This window comes from Tenebrio molitor, chromosome 4 (assembly GCF_963966145.1).
Source record: "Tenebrio molitor chromosome 4, icTenMoli1.1, whole genome shotgun sequence".
Classification (NCBI taxonomy): Eukaryota; Metazoa; Arthropoda; class Insecta; order Coleoptera; family Tenebrionidae; genus Tenebrio; species Tenebrio molitor.
In genome coordinates, this window is record NC_091049.1 from 1,701,445 (window position 1) to 1,710,216 (window position 8,772).

Sequence of the window (8,772 nt, forward strand, 5' to 3'; positions counted from 1 at the left end):
TGTCTAATTAATAAATCGCTGACAAACTAAGTGTCAATTAGAGTATAAAACGGGTGCGTCGGCCACCATATTGTTTAATCTATTAGCGGCGGTCATAATTCATGTATTTTATCGTCGATTAAACACGTCGAACGTGTTTTCATACACATGATATCGGAGTTTTTCGCTTCGGCACATCCATGTTTTTTTCCCAAGTCGTGTCTTTCTTGGAAGTAAAGCTCGACGTTTTACTGCTAATTTAAATATAATAAATATTTTATAGAAATTTATCTATCTGTCGGCTACCGAAAAGTGCAATAGCCTCTGGTTCTAATATGGGCGGTCCCCGAATCAAATGCCAAGGATGGGTTTTTCACGAATTTCTATCGTTTCTTTATTTATTTCGGTTTTACTCGACGGCAATTTGTCAAGAGTTTACTGTCGCTACCCACTAGTCCTAATCGCCGTAAATTACGGATCATATCTACGATCTGCCGAAAATAAATTTTTTCAGTGCTGTTTCTGCCACCGAAAGTTCGCAGTTCACGATTTATCCAACCGGATGTGCCACCATTTTTTTTTTCGTTTTTTAAACCGACTTCGACTATCACTCTATCAACAAAGAACTCACCTCTGGTGCACCGTTCTCGTTGAGGATTTGAGGTGTGACGAGTACACACTAAATCTCTCAAGTGTACTACCAACATTCCAGCCGGTTTGCTGTCACTGTTTATTACTAAAGCCAAATTGTGTGTTTGTTATGTGGATTTTTTGAGTTTTTGTCAGCGCAGACAGATGCTTTCTGTATTGAAAAACTGTTTCCTGAAAGTTGTTATTCTTAATCGCTTCACCTTTTACGTCAATGCGCTCGACAAACCGGTGGAAAGAGATGTTGCAAGTTCATTGATTTCTTCAATAATTCTATTCACCAAGTGCAAATTGGTTGTATCTTAAATCGTTAAAGCACACAAAGCTCTTTCTTGGTCATTTATTTCATTCAACCACCGACTTTTTATCAACGGAATCCACCCGTGGTGTGTCCAACACCTTTGCAAACAATTGCCGATTTATCTTCATTTCCCGATCTTCAAAATCAATTTATTCCAGGATGACACCATCACCATCACCTCACTGTCTTCATTTTTGATGTAAAAACTTATTTAGGCAGTGAATTAGTTTCATGCGACACGCTAAAATCGTCACGCGACACGCTAAAATCGTCACGCTCAAATCATCTAAGTTTGTCATAGAAGTTTTCACTTCTGTCGTTAATCTTCTTCCAGTTATTATTTCTTTTTGCTCATTTCTTATTGTTTTTTACAATCTCTCTTTGACATTTTCTTCATTTTCTTCCTCCTATTGTCTTTGTTCCGTAGAAACGACTAAAGTAACTTTAGATACTTCAACTAACAACTATCATTTAGTGAACGTGTCATTATTTGCATATGAGGATCACCCCCTCGCAAGCCATTTCCACTCCACACCCAGTATAGTAAATTCCGAACATCTGTGAGCATCGCATTCAACGCTTCCTCTGTCTTCCATACATGTTTAGTGCATGTTTAGTGAGCGCAAAATTTAACGATTGAATTTTATTTATATTTAAAGTCTTAAATTATTTCTGTCACACTAATTTGTAAGATATTTCTCGTTTTATTACATTGTAAATTTCAAACATTCTTTTGATTTATGGCCTACAAGGATAAAGATATCATCTACACCAGGTCTGTCCATGTTGAATTAGTTGAATTAGAACCGATAAGATTACGTCAATTTTATTACAAAAAAAATATATAGAAATGCGAGCAACGTGGAACTGATTTTTCTTACGTAGCAAATTGCTAATTAAATTTGCGTTGTTTTTAATTATAACAGTTACAATTATTACGTTCGTTGTGCTGAACTAGATCTAGATGGGAAAGTAACTGATTTCGGCAATATACTGATAATACTACTATAGGTCTTGGATTTTCTCATGGGCTATAAAGTAGTGGACGTTTTTAGTTTTCATTTACAGATTTTTCAATGGTTTATCGCTCCGCCTTCGCGCAGATATTTCCAAGGTCGCAGCCCATGAGAAAATCCAATACCTCTACTACAGAGGCTGCAGAAACTGTTAGAAAATAAATCACAGGAAAAACTACAGTGCATTTTGCTCTCATTTTCAAATGAGTTTTTTTAGCCATTTTTCTTCCTCCTCTGACAGTTTCTTTTCACCTTCTTCTCCCTTTCTTTATTTTTTTTCTATCCATTAATTATTTTTATTTGGTTCTGACCTTAATAATTTTTTATTTTACTCCCCTTTCTCTACTCATCTTTTTATAATTTTTCACTGTTTTGTCAATATTTCCTCAATTTATTCCTTACAGTCTTATATTTCTCCCTCCAGGTCTTTCGACACAACATTCCTTGGAGGTTTCCTACTCCAAAGACCACTTTTGCTATTATACTTCACGTGCATTACCTTCAAGCTTTCTTCAATATTTATTCTTTTCACTCATAGTTCTTTTCTTCAGTTTTCATGTACAGATTTTTCACTGATTTATCGCTCCGCCTTCGTGCAGATATTTCCAAGGTCAGAGTCCATGAGAGAATCCAATACCTCTACTACAGCGGCTGCAGAAACCGTTAGAAAATAAATCGCAAAAAAAACTAGTGCATTTTGCTCTCATTTTCAAATGAGTTTTTTTAGCCATTTTTCTTCCTCCTCTGACAGTTTCTTTACACCTTCTTCTCCCTTTCTTTATTTTTTTTTCTATCCATTAAATTATTTTTATTTGGGTCTGACATTAATAATTTTTTATTTTATTCCCTTTCTCTACTCATCTTTTTATAATTTTGCACTGTTTTGTCAATATTTCCTCAATTTATTCCTTACAGAGTCTTATATTTCTCCCTCCAGGTCTTTCGACACAACATTCCTTGGAGGTTTCCTACTTCAAAGACCACTTTCGCTATAATACTTCACTTGCATTACCTTCAAGCTTTCTTCCTTCATTGCTTTCTTCAATATTTATTCTTTTCACCCATTGTTCTAGTGCATTTTGCTCTCATTTTCAAATGAGTTTTTTTAGCCATTTTTCTTCCTCCTCTGACAGTTTCTTTTCACCTTCTTCTCCCTTTCTTTATTTTTTTTTATCCATTAAATTATTTTTATTTAGTTCTGACCTTAATAATTTTTCATTTTACTCCCTTTCTCTGCTCATCTTTTTATGATTTTGCACTGTTTTGTCAATATTTCCTCAATTTATTCCTTACAGAGTCTTATATTTCTCTCTCCAGGTTCTTTGACACAACATTCCTTGGAGGTTTCCTACTCCAAAGACCACTTTTGCTATTATGCTTCACTTGCATTACTTTCAAGCTTTCTTCTTTTATTGCTTTCTTCAATATTTATTCTTTTCACTCATAGTTCTTTTCTTCAGTTTTCATATACAGATTTTTCACTGATTTATCGCTCCGCCTTCGCGCAGATATTTCCAAGGTCACAGCCCATGAGAGAATCCAATACCTCTACTACAGCGGCTGACAGAAATCGTTACAAAATAAATCGCAGGAAAAACTACAGTGCATTTTGCTCTCGTTTTCAAATGAGTTTTTTTTAGCCATTTTTCTTCCTCCTCTGACAATTTCTTTACACCTTCTCCCTTTCTTTATTTTTTTTTCTATCCATTAAATTATTTTTATTTGGTTCTGACCTTAATAATAATTTTTCATTTTACTCCCTTTCTCTCAAATCTTTTTATAATTTTGCACTGTTTTGTCAATATTTCCTCAATTTATTCCTTAGAGAGTCTTATATTTCTCCCTCCAGATCTTTCGACACAACATTCCTTGGAAGTTTCCTACTCCAAATACCACTTTTGCTATTATACTTCACTTGCATTACCTTCAAGCTTTCTTCTTTCATTGCTTTCTTCAATATTTATTCTTTTCACTCATTGTTTTTTTCTTCAGTTTTCATTTACAGATTTTTCACTGATTTATCGCTCCGCCTTCGCGCAGATATTTCCAAGGTCACAGCCCATGAGAGAATCCAATACCTCTACTACAGCGGCTGCAGAAATCGTTTGAAAATAAATCGCAGGAAAAACTACAGTGCATTTTGCTCTCATTTTCAAATGACTTTTTTTTTAGCCATTTTTCTTCCTCCTCTGACAGTTTCTTGTCACCTTCTTCTCCCTTTCTTTATTTTTTTTCTATCCATTAAATTATTTTTATTTAGTTTTGACCTTAATTTTTCTTTATTTAATTTTTCTCTATTAGGTATATTATTTTCTAAGTTGTTTTTTTTTTACCTTTTCTTTTCTCTTTTATTGTTATTTATGTATACGCCTATGAATATTATGTTTCTATACATTACTTATTATTTGTTACCCTTTGTGGACAGTTTTGTTCTTGGGTTAATAAAAGCTATTATTATTATTATTATTATTATTATTATTATTAATAATTTTTCATTTTATTCCCTTTCTCTACTCATCTTTTAATAATTTTGCACTGTTTTGTCAATATTTCCTCAATTTATTTCTTACAGAGTTTTATATTTCTTCCTCCAGGTCTTTTGACCTTGGAAATTTCCTATTCCAAAGACCACTTTTGCTATTATACTTCACTTGCATTACTTTCAAGCTTTCTTCTTCCATTGTTTTCTTCAATATTTATTTTTTTCACTCATTTCTTCCAAATCTGTCTCTACATCTAATTTTAATTAAACAACAACAATCTTCATATTTACGCCATTTTTATTTTACATTTTCTTTTTACATCTTCTTTTCTGCTCTCGACCAAATTTTCCAAAACAATATTTATTCAATGAAGCGCATACTAAACGTCGCAGCGGTGCAATAACAGAAGTACATCGTAATGCAGATAATGACCAGCGAGAAAACCAGATCTAAGTCCCGTAGAAAATGCATGGGAGACTGTATAATTTGTCACAGTTGAACCAAACGCAAAGAACTCTTCGGTACTCGTTTGAAACACATGATTTATTCCAATCATGGCAGCAACAAACGAGAATTCGCGTTGATTTCTCTTGCAGCAAGACGTGCGGCGGCACTTTCCAGAAATCTCTTGAAATATCTAATTCCAAATGCGCTTTTTTCAACTGTATTAAATAATCGAATGACTTCACTTTGTTTACCTCGATTGAAATTCGGAAAAATTCAGAAAGAGACACAGACTGCATAACAATACTTGGCGCACTCTTTCCGAATTCGAATTATCTCGTTGAAATGCAATATCGACGAGTTTTGTGTAAAACACCTTTATTCATGTAAATTTTGTTTAAACAAAGATCGCACATTTTTCACCGAAGAACACGACGTTTCCTGTATAAAATTATTATTTATGGCGAGATTTATGCACACACAACAATAGAAACACAACAGTTTCCAAACGTATGTACCTGGGCCACCTATAAATATGTATGTGCAACGTTTTCGTTTTGTTTTCTGTTTGGGTGTAGATATTTTAACTATTTCCATTTTTTTTAAATCAATCCTCTTATGAAATATGATCGTTATTATTTTTGGACGCCCACCATACGGATTTTTTTCAAGAGCCGCGCCATATTGTTTTTGCGTCATCGGATAACAAATCGGAATACAATGACATATAAATCTCCAGTCTTGTAAATACCGCATTCGGAAAATCGGTAGGCGGAAAAAATCTCTTTACATAAGCTCGTTGCTGGCTTGCGATTATGACATCGAGGAAACGACCGACAAGTGCAAGGTAATTCGCTGAAGAAATTCGATATTGATTGATCGGCGATGGGAACACGTTATTACGGTGACACAGACGTCTCTCTTCGCGCTAACGCTCTGGAGGGATCATTACCAAAACGCCAAAGCTATTTTTCCCAAATCCAAATCAGACTGACACAATTTCAATCATTACCACACAAGGTTTTTTTAACTGCATTTACAGCCATGCAGCAATATTAATTTAATTAATGCTGAATATGCTAAAACCGGTTCAATGTGTGTTTACATCTAATTACAAGCAACGACTTTATTACCTGTTATCAGAGATAGATAATTATAGTTTTCATCATCACGTTGCTTGCTACACGCCATTCCCCCGTTACCCAACGCATAATGATATTTAAATGTCTACCGATACTTTGTAATCGTTGGAAAGACACAATCGTCGCGCGACACGCTAAAAACGTCACGCGTCACGCTAAAAACATCACGCGACACGCTAAAAACATCACGCGACACGCTAAAATCGTTCGCGACACGTTAAAAACGTCACGCTCAAACAATTTGCCCAAACATTTGTGACGTTGCAAAACGAAGATGTAGGAAACTTGAAGAGCACTTCTTGCGCCAACAGTTTTTTAGAACATCCTTGATTGCGATTATGACATCAACACTTCGCAATCACCGTTCCTCAGCTTCAATTTGTGAACAACATTGATGTTGTTCAATCTGATCGATTTGATCTGCACGTTTGAGAAAAGCTTGAGCTTTGATCTTTGTGATTTTTTCACAGTTTAGTGATCCCGTCTGGGATTAATTCCCGACTTCCTGATCACGTGTCCAGATCCGAAACTAGGCACGATTATGATTTCCAAATGAGAATAATTAAAATCCCGGGGCTCGTGTAGCACAAGCCGCTAACAATCACGTGGCCGGTAAAGTCTTCTATTAGACAATAGATCTATTGTGCCATTGTATTTATGTATCTATTTTAAATATTTAAATATAATCCATCTTGATATGTCGTAAATGCTTGTCTGTGGTATTATTGTGGAGTCGGATCGATTAAAAAAATGCTAATCACGTAGCAAAATCAAGAAATCCCCGAGAGGAGCAAAGTGCTGGTTCTGAGCATACCTCTCGGGGCCCTGAGCTGCAATAATTTAATTAAATAATGTAAATATCTCGTTGCAATCGATTGGATTTCCTGTCGGTGCCAGTTTTTCATCGAAACGGTTTTTGCAGCACCACCTGATATTTTGACACGTCCAGATTTAGACGGCAATAAAAATTATGGCTAATAAACGTTTTTCCTGGCTCGTTAGCGCTCTGATGAGGTCAATGGAAACCTGAAATAATAAAAAATCATAAAGTTAATAAGAACTCAAGCAAGTGTTTTTATGCGGCAATAAGAATCTCGTAAATATCGCCCGGGCCAAAATAGTAGAGTCCCGATCCTGGTAGTTTTTCGAGGAGTGCCCCCTGAATCCGGCCCGTTAACAATGTACTTTACAACAATGTTGAGTAGTACATAAAATCGTTTGTTGTGGCGGATTTACGGCGCTAATAACTCAATAAAACGCCTTGAACTTTACAATAGACCTCATAATGCTGGGGCCGAGATATGCCATAATGGAGAGAAAGTCGATAATTGCGGAACAACAATTAATCCATAAATTATTTCGTCGACAAACTGTTGTCGGTGCTAATGGCGATAAATTGTTTCGGTTAAATAGAGGTTAGAGAGATGCAAGGACGAAATGAGCTTTCGCAACGATCCGGTCTCCGATCTGGATTATTTGCCGCTAAAAAGCTAGTTTACCAATTAAAATTTATACAGTTGAGACAACAAATGGCTTTCATCAGTCTCGCCAATCTTCTACACTGACAGTAATTAACAAGCGTAAATTATACGAACAAATTCTATTATAACACAAGTGTCCAATTAGGACTGGCTCATTATTTTTTGGCGTTTTAATTAATTTAATTTAATTTAATTTCATGAAGATAACAATTGGAGAGACATATCTGCAGACATTTTGAACGAAATAAAAGTCTCAGCTAGAGGTTTTGGATTTTCTCATGGGCTATGAGGCATATCTGCTGCGCAGTTTTCATTTACAGATTTTTCCGCCTTCGCGCAGATATTTCCAAGGTCACAGCCCACGAGAGAATCCAATACCTTTAATCGTACTCATTATGAGCAAATCTGGCACTATACAGGGTGTCGCAAAATTAACGTATTCTAAGTCGGGGGTCTTGTAGGGAAAAATCTCAGGAATCTCGAAAAAATAAAATAAAAAATATAGGGGGGGTCTTTACAAAGATATATGGGTCTAAATGTTCAAACTTTTCATCATGTTTTCTTCAAATAAAAAATATAAATGGTTGACAGTCATTTTGAAATATGGTGAGGATGATTATGTAAAATATTAAAATATAAATGAAGACATTTCTTGAAAAAACAGCTTTATCTCGAAAAAATAAGTTTTATTTTTCCAATTTTTGTTCAAAAAGGAAGTACAACATAGCTAGAAATATTAATCAGGTACTTTTGAACAAATATTGGCAACTTTGATATTTTTTTCAAAGTGACAGCAATTTTTTTTTTAATATTTTTATTTGGTCAACAGCATGTCCCCTACTAAGCTCCTAACTAGGAATACGATAATTTTAAGACACCTGTATATACTATAGCCACAAATCTTTAGAAAATAAATCGCAAGAAAAGCTACAGTGTATTTTGCTCTCATTCAAATTAGATTTTTTTAGCTATTTTTCTTCCTCCTTTTTTTACCTTCTTTTCCCTTTCTTATTTTTTTTTCAATCCACTAAATTGTTTTTACATATTTGCTTCTGAACTTGACAATTATATCATCCACTTTACTCTCCCTGTATTAATCTTTTTATGGTTTTCGACTCTTTTGCTATTATTTCATTTTTGTATTATAAAAAAATTTTTTTTATGTAATTATGTTATTAATATAAGCTCTTTCTAACTTTCATTACCTTATTCCTTACAAAGTCTTATATTTCTCCCGTCATTTCTTTTGACACATTTCTTGGAGTTTTTCCTACTCCA